The sequence below is a fragment of the Phascolarctos cinereus genome, unplaced genomic scaffold, assembly GCF_003287225.1.
Source record: "Phascolarctos cinereus isolate Bilbo 61053 unplaced genomic scaffold, phaCin_HiC Scaffold_3;HRSCAF=262, whole genome shotgun sequence".
Taxonomy (NCBI): Eukaryota; Metazoa; Chordata; class Mammalia; order Diprotodontia; family Phascolarctidae; genus Phascolarctos; species Phascolarctos cinereus.
In genome coordinates, this window is record NW_027555736.1 from 222,917,564 (window position 1) to 222,940,989 (window position 23,426).

Sequence of the window (23,426 nt, forward strand, 5' to 3'; positions counted from 1 at the left end):
CCTCATCTCCTTTCCTATAAAATATGAATAATTATACTCATACTACTTAACAGGCTTGTGAAGAACAAATGAGGTAATGGATGTGAAAATGCATTGTACATCGTATCGCACTATTTGGGGGTGGACGGTATGGTTCCTGAGATTTCATCTATATGGGAGTCTTCCAATGTAGAAACTCCCTTCACTAATGCAGAGCAGCAATTCATCTTCAATTTATAGTCTTAGGTAGTTTCTGGGGTTAATGAAAAGTTAAATGACTTGTCACAAAGCCAGCATCAGTCAGAGATAGGACCTGAGCTCAAACTTTTCTGACTTCCAGAACCAGAATCTACATACTATGCCTCTATATATTATTGTTGTTCAGTTGTTTCAGTCGTATCCAACTCTTCATGACCCCATTTGGGGTTTTCTTGGCAAAGATACTGGAGTGGTTTGCTGTCTTTCTCCAGCTCATTTTACAGATGAGGACACTGAGGCAAACAGGGTAAAGTGACTTGCCCAGGGTCACCCAGCTAATGTCTGAAGATGGATTTAAACTCAGGTCTTCCTAACTCCAGACCTGGAACTCTATTCGTTACCACACCTAGCCACCCCATCTATATACTGTGTCTCTATATAATAGAGGATAGAGGATGAGCTTTGGAATTATGATTTAAAAGATTTGGGAAAGTGTCATATAAGCACAATGTCTCCACCAACTCCTCCAACCTTTTTTGCCATTTTGTCTTAAAAAGCTGCCTGGGACACCTAGAAGTTAAGTGATTTGCCCAAGGTCACAGAGCCAGTATGAATTAGAGGAAGAACTTGAACCCACATCTTTCTGGTGTTGAGGTCAACTCTGTTGACTATACCACACTACCTCTCACTGTTAGATCAAAATAAAATTACTACACACTATGCATAACTATAGAAAATTGGAAATCCAATTGTATCTGTTGTCTTGAATGTCTGTTCTTTTCCCCTTAATTTTCGTATCTTGTAAACAACCTCAAATGCTTTGAGGAGACAAAGTTTAAACTAGTGCATAGTTCAGGTTTTACGGTGAATATGTCTCCAATAGCTCCCCTGGAGGGGGGATCATTCCATAATCCAACAGGGTTTATGTTTTAATAATATACCTGCTCCTGTCATAAAAATCCAGAAATCCTTTACACCATTAAAAACCCTCCAAAGTTACATTATTCAGCACCCTTGATTCCCCAATCCTTGTACACACACTCTGGGTTGTATCATTTCTCCCAGATCCCAGAGCTGCACAGAAGCTCCCCTCCTTGTTTGTATTCCCCTCTCACTATTTAAGTACCCTCCACTAGCCAAAATAAATAAATAATCAAGTGCAGAAAAAGTGAGCACACAGACAACATCTGGTGCACCAGGGGAATGTGTTCATCTCAGCTGGGCTCAAAATAGCATCTGACAAGACTGAATCATACAAGTTCTGAAAAACTCACAAGAAATAACCTAGGAAATCTATAGCTGCCTCCTCCAATTTCACTCCCTGTCTGGCTGCTTATTGACTTCTGCAGCCTGTATCGACAACATGCAACTTGGCTGTTTTCTGCTCCCATGCAGTAGTGACTAAAGAACTAAAAAAAAAAAAAGAGGGAATTGAGGGATCAGCACAGCTATAATTCACACCCTAGTCCACTCTCTCCTAGAACCAATGAAGCTGCTGCCTTCAGCTCCATGGCCAGGACATGACATTTCCAGGAGAGAAGGAAAGTTTTGAAGGGAGGAAGGAGCAAGTAGGAAGACAACAGCTTTGCTTCACCCTGGCCCCGTGTTCTTGTAACTCATCCACTTGATCCAAAATTCTGTCTTCCTTTAAAACTCATATATGCCACTTGAAGTGTCTAAATAAGTTGCCAAACATGGGTGTAGTAGGGGAGTGGAGAGAGAAGACTTTTTTTCCCCTCAACTATACCTCATTTTTTTCTCTTAAACTTTTATTTTATTTTATTTTACAATTTCTATTTATTTTGTTTTTAATTTATGGGCTAAAATAAGCATATCCCTAACATAGTATAATTTAAAAAAAATTGCATAGATGTCCCTTAGTAAAATTAGTGCTACCAGTATGAGCACTTATATCTCTCCAGTTATGGAAACACAAACTGACTAGAGTCCTAGAGGAAAGTGACCCCAGGCCCTGCTATTTCTTGCCCTCCCCAAGGGCTAAGTTAAGAAACAAATGACTAGGTATTGCCACTCCCTCCTATTATCAGATTCTATAGCTGCAGATGTCTCCTAGAGTAGTTGAACATCTCACTAATGTCTCCAGCAGTGTGACAATGTTCAGGGCAAGCACCTTTCCTAGCATTTACCTGGGATATTTACCTCACACCAAGCATGGTAAAACACCACCAACAAGGAAATCTACACACCTCTGTAATTAAGGAAAGGATGCTTTGTGCATCTACTTGGAGCCTCCCTTCCACCTATGGATGAGAATTGAATTGGCAGCAAGTGTCATAGCAACCACTTAGTAGCTGTGTGATCCTGGACAAGTCACTTAACCCTGTTTGCCTCAGTTTCCTCATCTGGAAAATGAGACAGAGAAGGAAATGGCAAACCATTCCAGTATCATTGCCAAGAAAATCTTCCAAATGTGGTCACAAAGAGCCTAACACGACTAATTGACCCCCCCAAAAAGAGTCATGCCAACTATACCTACTGTCTCACTTGAAATCACTCAATCAGGAAGTCATATGGACCCAGTATTCCCATAATACATGCTTCAAGCTAGGGAATCCTCATCATATTTACTACAGGATATAGGATGAAACCCCTAAGCTAATCTTTTTAAAGAAAGCACAAAGATATATGTTCAATTGTGATAAGAGTTATTACTCGAATGAGATAGAGTGTAAGCTCCCTGAAGAAAACAACTGTTTCATTTCCATTTTGGTATCCCTAGTACCTAGTACAATGCCTGGCACCTACTAGACTAGGTCCTTAATAAATTTTGGTTGATCACTTGATGAATATAAAATGATAGACTAGAAGTCAACAAAATAAAATAGCAAACTGGCCAGCAAACTATCCCTCTTCTTTCAGGGGCTAGTTCAGGGTTCTAGAGAAGTTCCAGATGTTCAGATTATTATATTATAATGAGGAAAGGCTAGACACTCCATTACTCCTAATCTTTCCCTGTCTGAAATCAGTGAAGTAATCCCAGAACCAGGTTAGCACTCCCAAGGACACACCAGATAGAAACATCAGGCTAGCCTTAGTCCACATTTGGACTTGTAAGGGGCCACCTTATTAAAAAGCAAAGCCAACCTCCAATAATCAGTGGACTAGAAGACACTTGTGCTTGTCATCTTATGACACATAGGATCCTATGATTTAGAACTAGAGAAGATCTCTGATTGGATCACCAAGTCCAACCTTCGATTTTTCCAGATGAGGGAAACAGAGGCTCAGAAAAGCAGAGTCCAAGCTTACACAAGTGATACATAGGTTTGTATTCAAGTCTTTTGACTCTAGATCCAGACCTTTCTATAGATTAATTAATTAATATAATTTATATTCATATATATTTATATTAACCCATCTTTCAAAGGCTGTTTTAAATTCCTCTGAACATAACCTCAATGAATCCTTCATACAGATGACTTGAAAATGATAATAATAACATATACAAGGACACAAAGTAAAATTCATTGATTTGGAGTTTGTAGACTCAGCCAGCATCTGTTATACTTTGGAAAGGGACTCACTAATCCAAGGATTTTCAAGCTATTCCACAGTTGTAGAAACCTTCAATTTAAACAAAACTTTGACAGAATCTTTATAGTAAACTCCTCTAAAATAATTATTTTAGTGCCTATTGATAAACAACATGTTAATCTCACCTTTAATTTTTAAGATTTCCAATTTAGTGTTCAATTGGGGATTTTTAATTTGTTTTTCCATTGTCCAATGGTAGCCATCTCTAGGAGAGGGAGGGGAGAAGGGAAGAAAAAAAAAGAAATGTATATGACAATTTTGCTGTATATTTGAAAGTAATAGCAATTAAGCCCTTCCAACTTCATGATTCTCTTATAAAAAAATTAGTTCTCAGAACCTGGAAAGACTTGTATGGTCTGATGCTGAGTGAAATGAGCATAACCAGGAGAATGTTGTACACAGCAACAGCCACGCTGTGCGATGACTAATATTGATAGACTTAACCTTTCTCAGCAATGGAAGGATTTAAGACATCTCCAAAGGCCTCATGTTGGAAAATGCTATCCACATCCAAAGAAAGAACTACGGAGTTTGAATGCAGATTGAAGTGTACTATTTGCTATTTTTTTTCTTCTGTTGTGCTTTGTTTCTTCCTTCTGGTGGTTCCTCCTATTGGTTCTAATTCTCACTTACAATATAATGTGAAAATATGTCCAATAGGAATATATATGTATAGCCTATATCAGATTGTGTGCTGTTGTGGGGAAGGACATGGAGAGAGAGAGAGGGAGAAAAATTTAAAACTCAAAAGCTTATGGAAGTGATTGCTGATAATTCAAAATAAATTAATTAAAAATTTCAAAAATTAGTTTTCAGCACAATCTGTCATTCACTTTTTCACTAATTCAGATTGTTTTTCTTCCTAAACAAATGAGATTTTTTACTTTTCTTTAAAAATATGTAATATTTGTACAGGTAATATTTGTTGAATTGAAGATCATCGGGAAGGGCTGTTAGGTGGCACAGTGGATAGAATGCTAGCCCTGGAGTCAGGAGGACCTGAGTTCAAATCCAGTCTCAGATACTTACTACCTGTATGACCCTGGGCAAGTCACTTAACTATGTTTGTCTCAGTTTCCTCATCTGTAAAATGAACTGGAGAAGGAAATAGGAAACCGCTCTAGTATCTCTGCCAAGAAAACCCCAAATGGAGTCAGACACGACTGAATACAACCAATAACAAAGGAAGAATAAAGAGTATAATGTCTCCTATACTGTACCTGGGCAAACTGATTCTAAACCTCAGAATTCTGTTGAGTAACTTGGTATTGCACCAATTACCTCGTTTTCTCCAAGTACCAGCTCTGGATTACGGAGAATTGGTTCCCTTAGAGCTGGTATAGAGCTTTTTCTACATTCTGTGCTGCATCTAATATATTATGTGGGCTTACTAAACATTTTTGACAGCAGAAAAGAGTAGAATGAGTATTGGTCATAGATTAGAAGACCTGAGTCCCAGACCTGAATTTACCACTTACTAGTTATGTAAGCCTGAGCAACTCGTTTATCTCATTCTAGAGTTTTCTTAGCTGTAAAATAGTGAGGCAATAATGCTTTTATTACTCACTTTAGAAGGTATCGTTAAGATCAAAGGAGAAAGTGTTTTGTAACTATAAGGTGAGAAGCTGCCTAGAAGACTGGAAGGAGAGGTGGACTTGGATTTAGGAAGACCTAGATTAACATCCTGCCTCTGATACATATTAAATGTGTGACTATGGGCAAGTCACTTAATCTTTCAGTATGTCAGGGAACTCTCTAAGACTAAAAGTGGGTAGTGCGGTACACTGGAAAGAGCTGATTCTAAAGTCAAGTCTGAACACAAACTGTCTCCATGCCTCTTTCTCTCTGTCTTTCTGTCTCTCTCTCTTGACTGACAGCTCCTTGAGGGTAGGGCCCATGTCTTTTCTTTAGTTTTTATCCCAAGTGCCTGGATTCTTACCTCATGTAAACACTTGTGGATTGGCCACAAACATTTTCAATGATCTGAGAAAAGATCCCACCAAGAAACAACTGCCCCATTGGATGTATGGGTATTAGACACCTCTAACATCAGGACTGAAATGATGAACATAACCCAAACGTTCTTTTGAGGTCACTACAATTTTTGCCCTAATCTTCTTGCCTGTCACTTATTGTATTAAGAGGGGTACAGTAAGATGAAATAAGTAGGTCTTGGCTCCAAGGTCAAATCAATAAATAATACTAGATAGATCAATAGACAGACAGAATGATTTGATATTTTCAGAGAGAAAGAAAGATTTCTCTGAAAAGGGAAAAATGTTGGGTTTTTTTCTCCATGGTTGCCTCTTGTTCAGTGATCCCAGTAGAATAAAATGCATTTCAGTTATTTCTCTAAAATTCAAAATTAGGAAAAAATACAGCTCAAATGTCCATGAATGCTTTTATTTTTCTATTCCATATATGTGTGTGTGTGTGTATGTACGTACACACACACACACACACACACACACACACACACACACACACAGAAGAACAATAATTATAATGAAGGTGAAAGGTTCTCAAGTTACCACTCCCTTACCTCTGCTCTTCCTTGCTCCTGCCAGACCATAAGTTCCTTGAAGAGAGCAAGGCTTTCTTATCTTGCTTTAGCATTTCTTTAGAATATTTAGTACAGAATTCTGTTCACAAGTGGACCTTATTACAGCAAGGACACCACAATAACAATAATAATAACAATATTGTTCAGTGCTTTTTTTCTCTCTTCATCTAGAGAGATAGAGTCTCTCTGTCTTTCTCTTTCCCTTTCTCCCTCTGTCTTTCTTTTTCTCCCTAAATTCTGGCACCTGATTACACACTGAATGGGGCAGCTAGATGGCACCATGGATGGAGTGCTGAGCCTGGAACAGGAAGACTCATCCTCATGAGTTCAAATCTGACCTCAGACACTTACTAGTTATGTGACCCTGGACAAGTCACTTAACTCTGTTTGCCTCAGTTTCCTTATCTGTAAAATGGACTGGAGAAGGAAATGGCAAACCATTCCAGTATCTTTGCCAAGAAAACAAAAAAAATGGGGTCACAAAGAGTTGAACATTATTGAAACAACCGGACAACTACAGAATATTTAGGTTGTGCTCTATCTCTCTTGTACTGTATTCCATCCTTTTTCTTTTCCCTCCCACTCCAAATTCACAGAATATTGGGTCTGAAAAAGACCTTAGAGGTCAAATAGCTAGACCCCTTCATTTTCCAGTTAAGAAAACTGGGGCCAAGAGTAGGAAAGTCACTTGTCCAAGGTCCCACAGTTACTGAGAAGCAAAGCCTGGATTAGAATACAGTCCTTCTGACTAAATCCAATGCTCTTTCTACCTCATTGGAACATGAGTGTCCATCCTGCCTGGTAAAATGCTCCAAGTATTTCATAGGCATACTATTCAAACTAGTTCCTCACCCACTATGTGATGATTCATTATCAAAACAAAGCACAATGAGATGGAATCTAGTAGATTGTAAAGGAATTCCCAAGGAAGAACCACTTCCTTACTGTCTAGCTTTAACAGCCTTCACTGAGCCTTTTTAGTTGCTGAGGTAACTGTCTCCATCCGATAAATCAAGCAGTAGCCTATTAGCTCTGAGCAGAGGTCCTAGGATTAGCACTTCTAGGGACTGATCCTCATCTATAAATGAGGAGGAAGGGGGTAAAAAAGGATTTTAAAATGATTATCTAGTCTGATCCCTTCATTTTACCGATGAAGACATTGAGGCCTAGAGAGGTTAAGTGAGTCACCTGAGGTGACACAGGAAATAAGTAGCAGAGCAGATTCAAACTGGCTAAGATCCTCTCTAATTGGTTTTCCCCTGTTGGAGATGCTACAGTGTGGAATTTCTACATTGTGCATGAGATTGAACTAGATGATCTTTTAAGGTCCCCTCTGTGCCTGAGGTTCCGTGATAACATGATCCCTAAAGCAGATTTCAGCGCTATGATTCTATGAGGTGCCCAGTATGACATCAATGGGGTCAGATTTAAGGTTAAGGTAGAGATGAGGTTTACTAGCCAGGTACAATTGCATTTCCCACTGTTCCTTTGTAGTAAGGGAAAATGAAGAAATTAAATGAGAGCTTGTGTCATAGGCTAACTGGGCAAATAGCCACATACCCTCAGGAATAATTTGACTCAGCTAGAAGCCTCATCTTTAACATAAAGTGACCCTGTTTATATTTTGTCTATAGCCTCTCCTCTCCTCTACTTTTCTCTCATATTAACTCCTGCCTAGACTATAGGAAAAAACCTCTTAATTTGTCTACCAGTCTCTTCATATTCCCTCTGTTCTTTACAACAAAGACAGGATAATCTTGCTAATGACCTGTTTTAATTACATCATTTCCCCAGTCAAAAATCTTTAATGGTTCTTCATGGACTTCTAGATGAATCAAACTCTTTCTCATAGGCTTCACCCCAAAAGAGGTCATTGCACAAAAAAAAGGTTAAGAAGCCCTGCTTTAGTAAAAAAAAAAAATTACTTTGGCAGCTGAGGGATTTGAAATGGGGAGAAACGAGTGGGGAGGCCAGTTAGGGCCTTGAAATAGACCAGGCAGGAGGGCCATTGAAATAGTCCAGGTGATAGGTGATGAGGGTTTGATCTAGGGTTGGAGTGTAGGAGTGGAGAGAAAGGGAAATGGAGGTAGAAATATGAGACAATATACATAAAACATTATGCAAAACGTCAAGTGCTGCATAAATGTTGTCCATTAGCACTCATTACTCTAAATGAAATTACTTCTTCTATTCAGTCCACACAATATACTCAGTGTTTTTTTCCAAGATGACAATAATATTTGAACAGACTCTTCCATACTAGTATACCTCCCCCCAAGAAAAGAAAACAATATACCCCAGGTTTAAGAAAACCAGCAGGAAAAAATTCTTGGATTTTTGTGACCCAGTTATCCTTCAGTCTTCATTTCTCTTCTTGTTTATTTCTTTCTCTTCCTCTCTCTCATCTGAGGTACAAGTCTCCATATTTAATCCATCCTTTATTTTGAAAATACCGCATACCCACACACATCCTCCCCTCTCCCACTGTAAAAGTTTGCTTTGAAAGGAAGATAAGATCCTGAGGACAGGGGAAGTTGTACTATGTCTTGCCAAACTGAGAAGGTGGAAAATAATTGTTTCTTTAAACATCTTTTGATTCTTGTTGACTTTGATGATTCCAGTTTTCATAATGACTTGTGCCCAGTCCTTACATCACACTAAATATATTTTTCTTTTTATCATTATCAGGATCTTTATAAAACATGTCTGGAAAATTCATACAAGCTTTTTTTTTAAAAACAGTTTCAGACTTTCTCAGTAGCCTTTTACAGCTCCCTGAATACTTAGAACGCGCATTGCTGTGCCCTGCTGAGTACAAAAAGCCCACTCTGGATCACACAAAAAGTCGGTTAAACCTCTCTCACTGAGAGGTCGTAGTTTTGGGACTGTCATAAGAACAAACAACCACACGCTGACTTGTGTGTTCTCTGTGGGACTTGGTCTATCCCTTGAAGCTTCTCTTATTCAAATACGAAAAAGAATTCTTAAAAAATCTACAGCAGTAACTTTGTAGTCAACATAAAGCTCTCTGCCAATCCTTGGCCTGATACTTCAGAGGTTTACATTAGGGCGAAGAACCTGGACTTGCAAGTACAAGAACTAATTTACTAAGTGAACCTCTATGTCCTTGATGAATTCATAAGCATGTAAGAGACATAAAAAAAAAAAGATGGGTCAGTCACCAACTTCTTCCCAGTTGGATAAAGCCAAGCAAATGTTTCATCATACCTATTATTTCTATTATCACTCTCTTTCATAAGCTTGCTAATCGAGAATAATGATTTGGTGAACCCAAAAATACTAGAAATTTTAAAAACACTTATAATTTATTTTGAAATGTTTGCATTATATGACTTTTTGTAGAGCATTTTTGTTTTGTGTTTCAGTTAATAATATACAAGTTCAGATTTGTTGTGCATGTCCCAAATAACAAATCTGAAGGTAGTGCTTGAGAATTTGCCCAGTACTTTATAGTAACTTCAAATCTAGCTTCAGACACTTACTAGTTTTGTGACCCTGGATGAGTTACCTAACCTGCACTTGCCTTATCGTAAAATGGGGATAATCATGCCACCAACTTTGCAGAGTTGTTGTGAGGATCAAATGAGATAATATTTGCAAAGTGCTTAGCATAGTGCTGTGTAAATGTTAGCTATTATCATTGTTGTTATTATTTCCTTTGATCTTCACACCACATTCTAAGACAGGTATTTTTATTATTTTCATTTTAAGATGAGGGAACTAAGACCCATAGAGGTTGGATGACTTGTCTAAAGTTACAGAAGAAACATCAAAGACAACGTCTTTGATGTTTCTTGACCAGGGTCTCAAACCCTGGTCTTCCTTATTTCTCATCCAGCATGCTATCTTCTATGCAACACTGCTCTCAAAAGAGAAAGCATCACAAAGTGTTTAGTGTGGCAATGGAAAATTATACTTGTAATGTCAATGGGATGGGAGGGGGTAAGCAAGATTTTTTTTTAATATGAAGGAAGACAGAGATTTAGTTTACCAAAGTCAATGAGATGCAGAGGAAAGTACACTGAACTATAAATCAGGAGACCTGGGTTCTGATACAGATTTTGCCTTTCATTAGCTGTATGACACTGGAAGGGTAAGATAATTTGTATGGGTCTTATTTCCCTTATTTGTAAAAAGAGGGAGTTGCGCTAAATGATCTATTTCAGCTGTAATAATTAATAATGTCCTGTGTCACACCTTCAGTCAATAGTACATACTAAGAAATGGACTAAGAAATAGCTTATGCTAGGAAATGGAGTCCTAATATTGGTCCATTGGCTTGAGTACCCCTCCCCGACCTTCCCAAATCCAAAATAAGAAGCGTCCAAGCTTTGGTCCAATAGACCCTAGACATATGCTCTTTTGAAACTCACTACAATAACTAGAAGGAGAAAACATTTCTAAAAAATAACTATTCTTGGAACTGTGAAAATAGTAGATTGTATTCACTAAGCTCTGGTTCCAACTCACCTCCCCCATTTCAAGGTCAGTACTACAGTAGGAGACTCCAGACTGACTTCCTTTTTCTTTCTACTGTTATTTCAGGAACTTTTGACAGAACTTCAGTCTCCATTTCATTGTAGTTAGGTCTTGCTATACTCCCACCATGCCTTTCAGACATAGAAAGTTTTGATCTTCTCCTCACTCTATAGGGGTTTATTGTCATTGTTCATCCTTCATTTTCAAAAAGAGTACCAGTGACATCATGGGGTGATGTCTTGACGTGGATTGTATTTGAGTGAGGCAGAGCTGCACAAAGTCATCAGCCTCACTCTCTTTTCCAGAGTCATCAAAGTCCAGTGGCAAGACAAAAGTCAAGAGGATTGGCAATGGCCAGGATGCAGCGGATGACGTTGTGTCTTTAATGTCTGACCAAGTTCTAAGCACCCACTTTAGCTGCCTTCCTGGCTGTTGGAACAAATTGTTCTCACCTGCCCATTCTGCCAGGATTCAAAGTATGAAAGAATATAAAGTTTTATCCTAATCACTAAATAAAGAAGTGATGGGGAACAGAGGTCAAATCCGATCACAACCAACTTCAAGAGGCTGTAAGAATTCTTTTGTTGTAATGAAATTGTGCTGGAAATTTGGTCTGCAAGAACTAGACTGTAAGTTAGGGGTTTAGAATGTTTTTTCCAACAGATTTTCATTGTTATGGTATTTTTTTAATCATGGTTTTTTTTGTAATTAAATTAGGTATCATCAACATTTCAATTCTTGATTTATTGTGATTATTGTTCTACATCAGCAATCTCATTGGTACAGGGAAATTCCCTCTATAAATGTGTAGAACCAGAGCTACTCCATTTTAAGAATCATTCCATCTTGTTCATACATACATACATGTCTGAACTTTTCCATTAGTGCTTGCAATGCAAGTAACCCACAGTAAGTAATGTCATGGTATCTTGTTATGTAACCTGTTCTGAGGAACCCAATGATGAAATGTATGTCTTTTGTTCAAGAACTAGCTTATCTAAGTTCAGAGGGGCTCATCACAAGGTTAGCCATAGTGTAACTGATTTTTCAGTCAAATTCAAGGGCTCTCAAAAACAATCTATTAAATTATAAGGAGTTTATGATCTACATTATTGGCAAGAAGGTCCATATTAATAAAAATCACAGTCTCTCAGAACACTGAAATGCTTACTGTCTATATCACTTATCTGGCACTAATTACATGATGTTTCATTTTATAATTCAACTTTCCAACTATTCAACAATTATAAGTCAAAAATTCAACTATTTATCTGTTCTCCTCAACTAGGCTACAAGCTTCTGTTTGGGGGGGCAGTGGGGAAAGGAACTATATATTGCGCTTTTCTATTGGCCTAGATTTCTTTTGTTGTTGTTCAGTTGTTTTTAGTCAGGTCTGACTCTTTGTGACCCCATTTTGGGTTTTCTTGGGAAAGATACTAAAATAGTTTGCCATTTCCTTCTCCAGCTCATTTTACAGATGAGGAAACTGAGGCAAGCAGGGTTAAATGACTTGGCCAGGATCACACAGGTAGTGTCTGAAGTCAGATTTGAACTCAAGAAAATGATTTTTTTTTTTACTCCAGGCCTAGCACTCTATCCACTGAGCCACCTAGTCGTCCATACTGTCATTTAATCTAAAAATAAAGGCTTAGATCCTGGTGATTTTTGGCAAAGGCCATTTAGTATCACGAAATAACTATAGAAAACAAACCTTGATATTGATTTTCTTTGCCTTTATCTGTCTCCCTTTAAATTACAACAAACAGATGTAAAGTAAAAAACAGACAATTTTAAGGCAAAATACTAAATTAACTCTGAAAATCAAATATGATACACTGAATATAGATCTGTCTGGCTACTGCAACCATTTCTGTCTCTGCACATCTATCCATACATCCATTATCCTCTGTCTTTCTTTAAAGGGATGGGTGAGACATTGAAAATGGAGTTATTCGTTTATTTTGTGGTTAAAGAAAGGAATCTAATTATCTTAGCATTTATTATAAAGGAGTACTGGGACAAAAATGTGTTTTCCTCAATTTTTTCTCTATACATCCTGATTTTAAATAGGTAAAAAGAAATGTGTAATACCAAGGACAGACCAGTGACCCAACCTCATGCTTATGATTCCAAAGCTTTTATTAAATGAACTCAAAGTCAAAAGAGCTAAGCTTGAGTCTAAGCTTCTATACTTGATAAGGAAGGGAGTATCCACATGTATAGTAAGTAAAACAAGTCACTTAACCTCAGCCTCAGTTTCCTTATCTGTAGCCTTGGGAAAATGATCATTGGGGACAAACATTTGTGCCTTAAAGGATTATTGTGAGGAAAGCCTTTTCTAAACTATAAAATAGCATATAAATACAAGATAATAGCTATACTGATGATGGGAAATTATATAAAATGAGAAAGACAAGCATGGTCCCTACAGTCTAAGCACTTCCAAGAGATTGTAGATTGTGGTTCACCAAAAAAAAAGAGGACCTTGATCTTCATTTGGCTGTTCTGAATCTACTACCTGATAGGACCTGTCCCATGCCTCTAGATCAGATGTTGGAAGGCATCATGGAACAATGGAAAGGGCACTGGCTTTTCAATTAGAAGACCCGAGTTCAAATCTGTCCTTTGATGCTTACTACTTATGTGACCTAGGATAAGTCCTTTAACTTGCATGAACCTCAATTTCCTCCATTTATGAAATTAGGAATTTGAGCTAGATAAAAAGGCAGGATGGCATGGTGGATAGAGAACCAACCTTAGAGCCAGTACTATTTGGGTTCAACTCCTAGATCACCATCACCACCACTATCATCATCGTCAATCATAATGCTAACATATGTGTATGTAGTACTTTAAGATTTGCAAAGGACTTTACCAATATTACTTTATTTTATTATTTATCATTGGTCTATAAGGAGCTCAAAAGTCCTTCTGGACTATGGTCCTAAATATACAACATATTAAAATAAAGAGTAAATACATACATGGCACAGGTAGAATTATCAGCAGCTATCTGCATTATAAATCATTGTTAATAATAGCTGACATTTACATGGTCTTCTGAAGTTTCCTGAGTACTTTGTTTCATCAAGCAATGTTAAAGGGTCTCCTAAATTTGTCTTTTTGTGTTGCCATATCTTTTAGAAACACTGAACCCAGAGTATGCAGGAGGCCCTGAATGTATCAAGGACAAATATCCCCCTTCCTCCTGAGCTGACAGAATTTTTTGTTTGCACCCCCTGTGTGTCCTTGGGAGTCAAGATAGACACCAGTCCGTGTGCACTAGGCTGAGAAGCTGCCTTGTGCAGCTGGGACACTTGTAGATAAGCAGACCCTCCTATCTTCATGGTACTTCCAAAGGGAAAGAATGCTGCTTTTGCCATCGCTTGCCCCTCCCCTTTGGGAGGGGTTTTGTCCTTTCCCCACTTCTACTGTACCTTTCTCCCTCCCATGTGACATCCCTTAAAGTGGAGATTTCTGTAAGTATGCGAACTTCTAAATGGATTGTGAAATCTTTGGATTCTACGTGCATGTTCATTTCTCTTTGTGATAAACCTAGTTTTCATATAAGTTTCATGAAGTTGTGATTGCCTGTTGACAGTATACATTATCTCATTTGAGTTTCACAATCATCCTATGTGGTAGATGTTACAGACATTATTTTGCAGATGAGGAAACTGAGATACAGAAGAGTGTAACCGACTTGCCAACAACTACTAAGTGTCTGAGGTGGGATTTGAACCCAGGTCTTTCTAACTCTTAAGAACCAGCACTCTATCCACTACAGTGAGGCAGCTAGGTGGAACAGTGGGTAGAGGGTTGATGCCAGGAAGACCTAATTTCAAATCCAGCCTTAGGCTATGTAACCCTGTGCAAGTCACTTACCCTCCCCCAGCCTCTATTTTATCACCTATAAAATAGGAACAATAATAGCACCTACCTCCCAGAGTTGCCATAGGGATAAATTAAGATGATGTTTTGTAAAGTGTTTTGTAAACCTTAAAGCACTATATCAATGCTAGCTATAATTGTACCACATTGCTACTCTATAATACCTGACTTTCTGGTCCCTTGGGCACCATGTTCTATTCATTGCCTAGAACCAAAGGTGTCTGGCATGAATAAATTCACAAAATGTGTGGTCTACATTTTAGATACTCTATTTTACTGGGGATTTTTTTAACTTGGCAAAAGGCTTTTAAATACATTATATATATATATATATATATATATATATATATATATATATATATACATACATATATATACACACACACACACACACACACACACACATATATATATGTACATATTCATATATTAGTTTAATTCTTACCTTTATCATGTTTTTTGTTTTGTTTTGTTTTAGGCAATGGGGTTAAGTGACTTGCCCAGGGTCACACAGCTAGTAAGTGTTATGTGTCTGAGGCCGGATTTGAACTCAGGTCCTCCTGAATCCAGGGCCAGTGCTCTATCCACTGCGCCACCTAGCTGCCCCTCAACAATTCATTTTTGCATAGTATTTTGATATTACAAAGCCCCTATCTCATTTGGTCCACACATTAGCTGTACATGAGGCAGGCAGCATAAGTTTTGCTCTCCAGCTTTTAGAGATGATGAAATGGAGGCTCAAAAGTCAAATGATCAGCCTAAATTTATATAGTGACAGAACTAGGTGGCTAACCCAGATCTTTTGATTCTCTTCTACACCAAGAAATCTCCCCCCAAACCCAAAGCTGTTTTCTTTTCTGGTGCTTGAGCCAAATGGCAACTTGCTTTAATGAGGAGCTCAAGAATGGCCCCCTTGAAAAAAGTAAAACTATATCCCTACTGGGAAAGGTACCTTGCTGAAGAAGCCTGGAAGTTCATGATACAAAATATCCTATAAGGCCAATTTAAGCTGTATCTAATTACCTACAGATGACTCCCTAGGAATTTCTCTATACTGGTTTTAAACACCTGGAGTAATGGGGTTGGATTGGTCTGTAACACAGTGGATTTACCATAGAGAGCTTCTCATTCAGTAGGGTAAATATCCCCTTGCCCGTGTTCATCTTTTTTTTTTTCCCATGACTAAATGAGAGCAGTTGTCTTGGCAGTGCACCCTACACTGAAGCCTCTGTGCCAAAGCTGGTCCTTTTCCTCATATACACTGTTTTAAGCCCCAGTCTCTGCCCTTGATACTAGGCACCTGCGGACAGAGTCTGGCAATGGATTAATGCAAGGGTTATCCAGGACAGAATCTGGCACAGAATTCTTCACTGGAAGAAATTTGATTAATCATTCTCATTACCTTCCAATTCCATACACCTGGGCACATCCAGTCTTTGGCCAAGACTAGCAACCACAGGACTGAAATGGCCTAGGAAATGCCCTTCCCACCATCAACCCAAGCTGATCAAAGGAGGTACTTTAAGGTTTCACTGCAACTTTCCCATTTGGAGATCTCAGGTGAGAGTGCCCACACCACTGAATGCTTTACCCAATGTTGGGTTCTCTGAGCTCTGCCTTGGGTATTCCCTGAGGAAAAGAGAATTGGTCTCGGGAGACAGAATCAGAAAAGGCACCAATGGTCGTACCTGAGGGCACTATTCATTACTGAGAGATTACCTGCTAATGTTCTGAGTGCCTGGATGCCAGGGCAGTTCACCAGTGCAAATATGGACACACGAGGCATAACCACACAAGGCTGGACCTGGAGTCTGGAAGATGTGAGTTCAAATCTGACACATTATCTATATGACCCAGATCAAGTCACTTAACATCTGTCTGCCTCAGTTTCTTCATCTGTAAAGTAGGGATAATAGAATTCACCTACCTCTTACTGTTATTGTAAGGATAAAAATAAGACAACATTGTATTTTTCAAACCTTAAAGCACTATATAAATGCCCCCACACACCAAAAAAAAAATCCAAGGGAATATGCATGGAACTTGTTATCTGTTATATGCCCTGGCATGTATCACCTATTAGGATGATCAAGAGGGTGATCTTTTTTTTTTTTAATGTTTTTATTCTAATGTTGTTATTCAGTCATTTTTCAGTAACTTCTGACTCATCAAGTCATCTGACTCATCATTTGGGGTTTCCTTGGCAAAGATACTAGAGTCGTTTGCTGTTTCCTTTTCCAGCTCATTTGACAGACGAAGAAACTGAGGTCAGCAGAGCCAAGTGACTTGCCCGGGATCACATAGCTAGTAAGTGTCAGAGGCCAGATCTGAACTCAGGAAAATGACTTGAGGAAAGCTTTCTCATGAGGAAAGCAAGGCAACGGCCAGAATCAGAATTCAAGTGAATAAATCAAAAGATCAAGAAAGTTTAGAACCAGGATTTCCTTGGGGTATCAAACAAGGAGTTAAGATGGTAATGGGAAGTTAGTTGCAAAAGTGGAGAACTAGTGCTGGATAAGGAGGCAACATACAGAGAGTAGCAGCAAACTGACTTGTCAGCCTCTCGTCATGGAGTCTATTGCATCGGTCTCCCGATTGGTTGTCCTGACTTAAGTCTCACTCCCTTCGATCCATCTTCCACACAGCTGCCAAAGTGATTTTCCTGAAGCACCAGTCTGCTGATGTCATTCCCCTTACTCAATAAACTCCAGTGACTCAGTAATATCTATAGGATCAAATACAACTTCTTCTGGCATTTCTGGTTCTTTACAACCTAGTCTCGGTCTACCTTTCCAGACTTATTACACATTACTCCCCTTCACACACAGTCTGGCTCAGCCAAACTGGTCTTCTTCCTGTTTCTTACCCATGGTACTCGCCTCCTGTCTCCATGCATACTATGCTCCCTCCTTAACTCTGTTTCTTAGAATCCTGAGCTTCCTTCAAGACTCGATTCAAGCACCATATTTCACATGAAGACTTGTCTGACCCACCCCTTCCCCCAGATGCTAGTGCCTTCCTCCTATCATTTTGTATATGCCCATATTTGCACATTGTCTTCCCTTGAAAGATAGAAAGCTCCTTAAAGGCAGGAACTATTTAAATTTAATTGTTGTCTCCCCAGTGTCTGGTACATATCAAGAGCTTAATAAAAGCTTGGTGATTGATTGATTGACTGGTCTGGCCAAACCTGTATTACCAAAACTTCAGGCTTTCACTGCAACGGTTTGCATTCCCCACCCACTATGAGCATAAAGATAACTATGGAATGAAAAGCACTTCAGGATCTCAGACCACTGATGCCACACTGCCCGTGTTTAAGGTCCTTTCTGGCTCCTTCCCTCTTTGGCGATACAGAGTGAGTGGTTACAGGGGACAGAATCAAATGACCAATTTAGGAAACATCAACATTTCTTTGCTCCTAGAATGCTGCCAATAAGGAAGCAGCAACTACACTCCTCTTCCCCAAAGGAGGTCAGCTGGACTGGCTGACCATCAACTCCTTCCAGTCTTTAAATCTGTTTCTCTAGAGAGTTTATCTAGAAGATAAACAGCAAGGTAGTGGGCCCCATTTATACACTGACCTAGCACTGAGCTAGGGAAACTGAAATGCATTACTGGCCTCTTTTTATATCTCACTGCCTTTAAAGCTCAGTGCAAGTATCACCTCTGACACGAAGCCTTTCATCATTCCTTGTTCTCTCATCCTCTCCCCCAGTTTCTGATAATGAAAGGGCCCTTCTCCTTGCCCATGCCCCTCTCTCTGTCTCTGCCTCTGTGTCTCTCTGTGTCTCCCTCTCTGTGTGTCTGTCTCTGTCTCTCACTGTCTCTGTCTCTGTGTGTGTGTGTGTATGTATATGTGTGCATGTATATGTGTGTGTGTGTCTGTCTGTCTGTCTCTCTCAACTTCAACTTTTCTGTATCCACTGGTCTCTTCCCCACTGCTTTCAAACACGTCAGATCTCTCTTATCCTTTAGTAGGGGGAAAATCCTTCACTAGATCCTACCTATGTGTGAAGAAATTTGTTTTGTTTGACTATACATGTGTGTAACAAGGGTTTAGTTTTTCTCTACTTCTTAAATGGAGATGGGGATGGGGTGTTGTGGTGAGAAATAAGTCAGATTTTTGCTGAATAATATGTGTGTGTGTGTGTAATTTCAAACAAGCAAACAAAAAAAAGTAATTCTCCATAAGTAAGATCTGACCATGTCACTCCCTCATTTAGCAAGCTCCAGTAGCTTCCAGTGGTACCTCTAAATAAAATATAAACTCATTTTCATTTTTAAAGTCCTTCACAATCTGGCCCCTTTTCTAGCCCCATGGACATTACTCACCCTGCCACATTCTACTGTCCAGCCAAACTGCATACAGTTCCTTACACACAGCTCTCCGCGCCTCTGCACTGCCCGTCCCACCCGAACCAGGCATGAATTCCCTCCTGTTCTCATCTCCACTTTATGGAATCTCTCTTCCTTCAAGAAGCAGCTTAACCACAAACTTCCACATGAAGCCTTTTCTGATCCACTCAATTGCTAATGCTGCCCCTTCCTAAACTACCTTGTATTAATTTCCATTTATTTTCTTTGTATTTATTCCCGAAATGTAATCGCTGTCTCCCCAGACTGCATGTAGGGATTGTTTATTCTCTGTATCACCTGGCAGAGGACGTGACACCTAGTGTGTACTTTAAAATGCTTGTTGACTGACTAATGATTGATTATGCCTAAATTCCAATTAGTTTGAATAACGAATCGCCTGAAGTGATAGAATTATCCAAAATTAAACTGCGTATTTCATTTTGGCTTGAACCAATTATCATATTTTACATAATTACAACTTTGAATAGTGCTAATTCAAATACAGGTGACCACTTCAAGGGGATTCATTGATGGTATTAATTGGGACCTGACTATAGCATAAGCCTGATTTTTCCTTCTACAACTAAATACCATCTTTGAACTCATAGTGAGCCTTTTCCTAGAATCAAAAACCTGTCAAAACATACATAAAGATCTTAAGGCAGCTAGATGGTGGAGTGGCTAGAGCATCAGGAAGACCTGAGTTCAAATTTGACCTCAGACAATACCTGGGTGACCCTGGGCAAGTCACTTAACCCTGTTTGCCTCAGTTTCTTCATCTATTAAAATGAGCTGGAGGAGGAAATGGTAAACTGCTCCAGTATCTTAGCCAAGAAAACCCCAAATGGGGTCAGGAAGAGTTGAACACGACTGAAGAGAATGAACAACAAGGAACAACTACAAAGAACTAGTATCTCAAAGTCGGCTTCCCAGTCTCTGCATTTAAATGTGCTTTCCTGGCATATGACGGGTGCATAGGTCCAACCAGTCTCGGAGAATCAGGGATATTGATGCTGTTTCCCTGATTTCCAGTGTGACATTCTCATTTATCCCCACAGTTATCCTATGTGCATCTCTGTGGCATGAAGGCTGTGGGAAAGAACAATGGTCTGTAAGGGCTTAAACCGTCAACCAGATATAATTTAACCTACTTTCTATGACAAAGTCAGTCTCCTAGGACAAGCATCTTTCCTGCCAGACTTACATGAGTAAAGGCTGCTCAACCTTCTTTTCAAAAATCTCAACTTCTTTTTAAAAATAAAACTTAACCACTCACCTCAACTGTAAACAAGACCTCACATCCAAAACCAATTTTAGAAAGAATATCGAAAATACGATTCTGGCAGTACAAACCAGTAATCTCCATCTGATCATAAGCTATAGGCTTATTTCACTTAGCATTTTTTAAAATGGAGACAGTGCAGTAAAGGCAATTGATGAATCCCCCCCCCCTTTAGTTTTCTTCTTATCAATCCCATTTTAGCAGCTCCGCTAGGATTTGGGGACTATCTCATTTTCTGATTCCCTGAGCTATTCTCTTTCCTCCTTCTCTTTCCTCCCCCTCAGCCCCCTTCCCACCCATTCTCTTTCCCTCCAATACATTCAATGCTCTTTTCTTTGCAGTCGGATAACTGGATTGCGGGAGAGATGTTTATCTCTGCTCATCACAGAGATGCACATGACTATGCAATACAAAGCATCTTACCTACATACAGCCGAGGCTGGCAGGCTCTGTATAAAAGACACACCACTGTCTCGCTCTGTCCCCAAGTTTATAAACTTCTGACAACGGCTTAAGCATTCAAAAGCTAGGTCGTTTTTGTGTTGTGTTGTCACCACACAGATAGAATATCAGCTTATCCGGCTCAGAAAGAGAACATTAAAGACCAAATAATAGACTTTCCATACAGCTACTGCTGTCTTCACTTCTACCTTGTGGTAATTGCATTTTTGCTAACTACCAGAGATTGCTGTTCTCTGCTTAGTCCCCTACACACACGCGCGCACACACACACACACACACACACACACACACACACACACCCCTATCCTGCTTTCCGTAACTTTTCCCTTTTTTTTTTTTTTTACTATTGCTAACCACCTTCCTCCCCATGATCCGGTACACGTTGAAACTCACAGGACATCACTGTAAGGGCCCTTGGATTGGAGGACCTTGAACTCTGAGAGTGGAAACAAATCCTTCCTTTCAGTACATTCAGGGTTTAAGTGGGGCAAGGTAACCCAGAATCTCCAAAGCAATCCCACAATTATAGACTTCTCCTTTTCAATAGGTTCAAGGAGATGGGGTGAGGGCGGAAGGGGATATACCTTTGGCCATTGTCGAGAAGTTGGAACCCTGGAAGGCCATTCTGCTTGAACTAGTTCATCTTTTGATCTGGGTTTCCTGCCCCATTCATTCCAACTTGATTCTTCTAATGCCTACATTGTTGTTGAAGTCACTGGTCCTCTTCAAGAATGAAGGACAAATAACAACAATGCCTAATACCTTGTTGCTTTGTGTCCGTACCATACAGATTTTGGGAAGCTAGGTGGAACAGTGGATAGAGGGCTGGGCCTGGAGTCACGAAGATTCAACTTCATGAGTTCAAATCTTGCCTCAGACACTTAATAGCTGTGTAACCCTGGCCAAGTCACTTAACTTTGTTTGCCTCAGTTTCCTCATCTGTAAAATAAGGGGGAGGAGGAAACATCAAACCACTTCAGTATCTTTGCCAAGAAAACCCCAAATGGAGTTATGAAGAGTTGGACACCACTGAATAGCAACAATACAGATTTCACCTAAAGTCACCTAGTTCCTTTCAAATATGGGTAAAGAAAGGAAAGGATCATAGATTTTGAGCCAAGAGGGATGTCAGAGGTCACCTCTATCCTCCTTTATTTTACAATTTAGAAAACTGAAATACAAAGAACTTGAATGAATCCCCCAAGATCAAACAAATACTAAGTATCAGAGGCAGGCCTTCCAATTGTGGAGCCAGGGATCTTTCCATACTATCATTAAATTTTGTACTTTATTTCATTTATACTTGTATTACTTTTGAATTTCTTAACATATTTCACATGTATATCTTTTAAAAGAATTTATCGATGCCTTTGTTTATACGCTCATTCCTGGAAATACCCTCGGCCCCATACCACCACTGAGTCCTCCCTCATAATAAGGATAAAAACAATTACACAAAGACATAGGATGCCATGACCACATCTGACAAGGCCCTAGTTGTCCCCCATCTCTGTGACCTGAAGAAAGAGGAATAGTTCACTACCTGTTTATTGGGATAATTATTTACATGTACTTAACTCCCTAACTAGATTATAAGCAACTTGCGGGCAAGAATAATACTGCAGGATTGTTCTTTTTGCTTTTTGTTTTTGTTTTCCCCAAATTTTGTATTCTCCCTTTGCATTGTATCCATACAAGGCTTAACAAGAACAAATAAATGGCAAATAAGTGGTTAAACTGAGCCTTAAGGGATGTTCCATAAAGTGTAAGTACAAACCTTACATGAGACCTTTCCTGAACCCGTCCACTTGTCAATTCTCTCCTCCTCTGAAATGATTTTGTATATATATTATATTTATTTATGTACATGAGGTTGTTTCCTCTGGTAGAACATAACCTCCTTGAGTGGAAGGACTGTTTTTCCTGTTGTTATTTGTATCTTTAGCTTCCAGCCCAGTACCTGGCCCACATATTAGGCATGTAATACACGTTTGTTGAATCAAACGGAATGAAAGCTCATTGTATGATTCACACAATACAGTATAATGTGTATAATACAGTCAGTATGATAATATTCGCCTGTTTAATTTACAAAACTAAGTGTGGCTATGTCCTTCAATCTTCAACACTCATTCAAAAGGCATTTATTAGGCACCTGCTGTTTGCAAGGAACTATACTAGGCACTGCAGGAGACATAAAGATGAACCAGATGTCATGTAGCTCACTTAAACTCCAGCTACAACTTGGTAAAGGAAATAGGACCTATACAATTATATGCAAGTCTTTTTGAATACATTAGTGTAAGGAGCTTCACCAAGGCAGACTGGCAACTCCTCTCTAATTTACAATCTTACAGAGGTGCCTGGGGCACTGAGAGTTCATTATCTATGGTAACACAACTAATATGTACCAGAGACAAAACTTTAATTCTCTCTCACTCCAAGGTTAGCCCTCCCTCTGCTACACCATACTTCCTATTACATAAATATACAAAAGTAATGATAACCATAATCAAAATCAAACATGATAAGTTAAAACAAGGAGTATATATAAATGTATACAAGGAATTAATGAGAATTCAGAGAAGGAAAGGTCACTTTTGTCTGTGTATGAGAGGAAAAGTTTGACCTAGTAGG

The 23,426-nt window shown here is 39.1% G+C and overlaps 1 protein-coding gene and 1 long non-coding RNA gene across 6 annotated transcripts in view; one reads left to right on the plus strand and one right to left on the minus strand.

Annotated features, from left to right (window-relative positions):
- The window catches only part of LOC110208270 (uncharacterized), a 40,825-nt gene extending 29,295 nt beyond the window's left edge, over positions 1–11,530 (plus strand). Inside the window, exon 3 of the long non-coding RNA XR_002324444.1 lies at positions 11,101–11,530. This is a non-coding gene — a long non-coding RNA (uncharacterized LOC110208270). The remainder of the gene's footprint in view (positions 1–11,100) is intronic.
- Positions 1–23,426, minus strand: part of NRXN3 (neurexin 3) — a 2,091,311-nt gene that overhangs the window by 1,783,404 nt on the left and 284,481 nt on the right. The gene's annotated exons all lie outside the window — the stretch shown is intronic.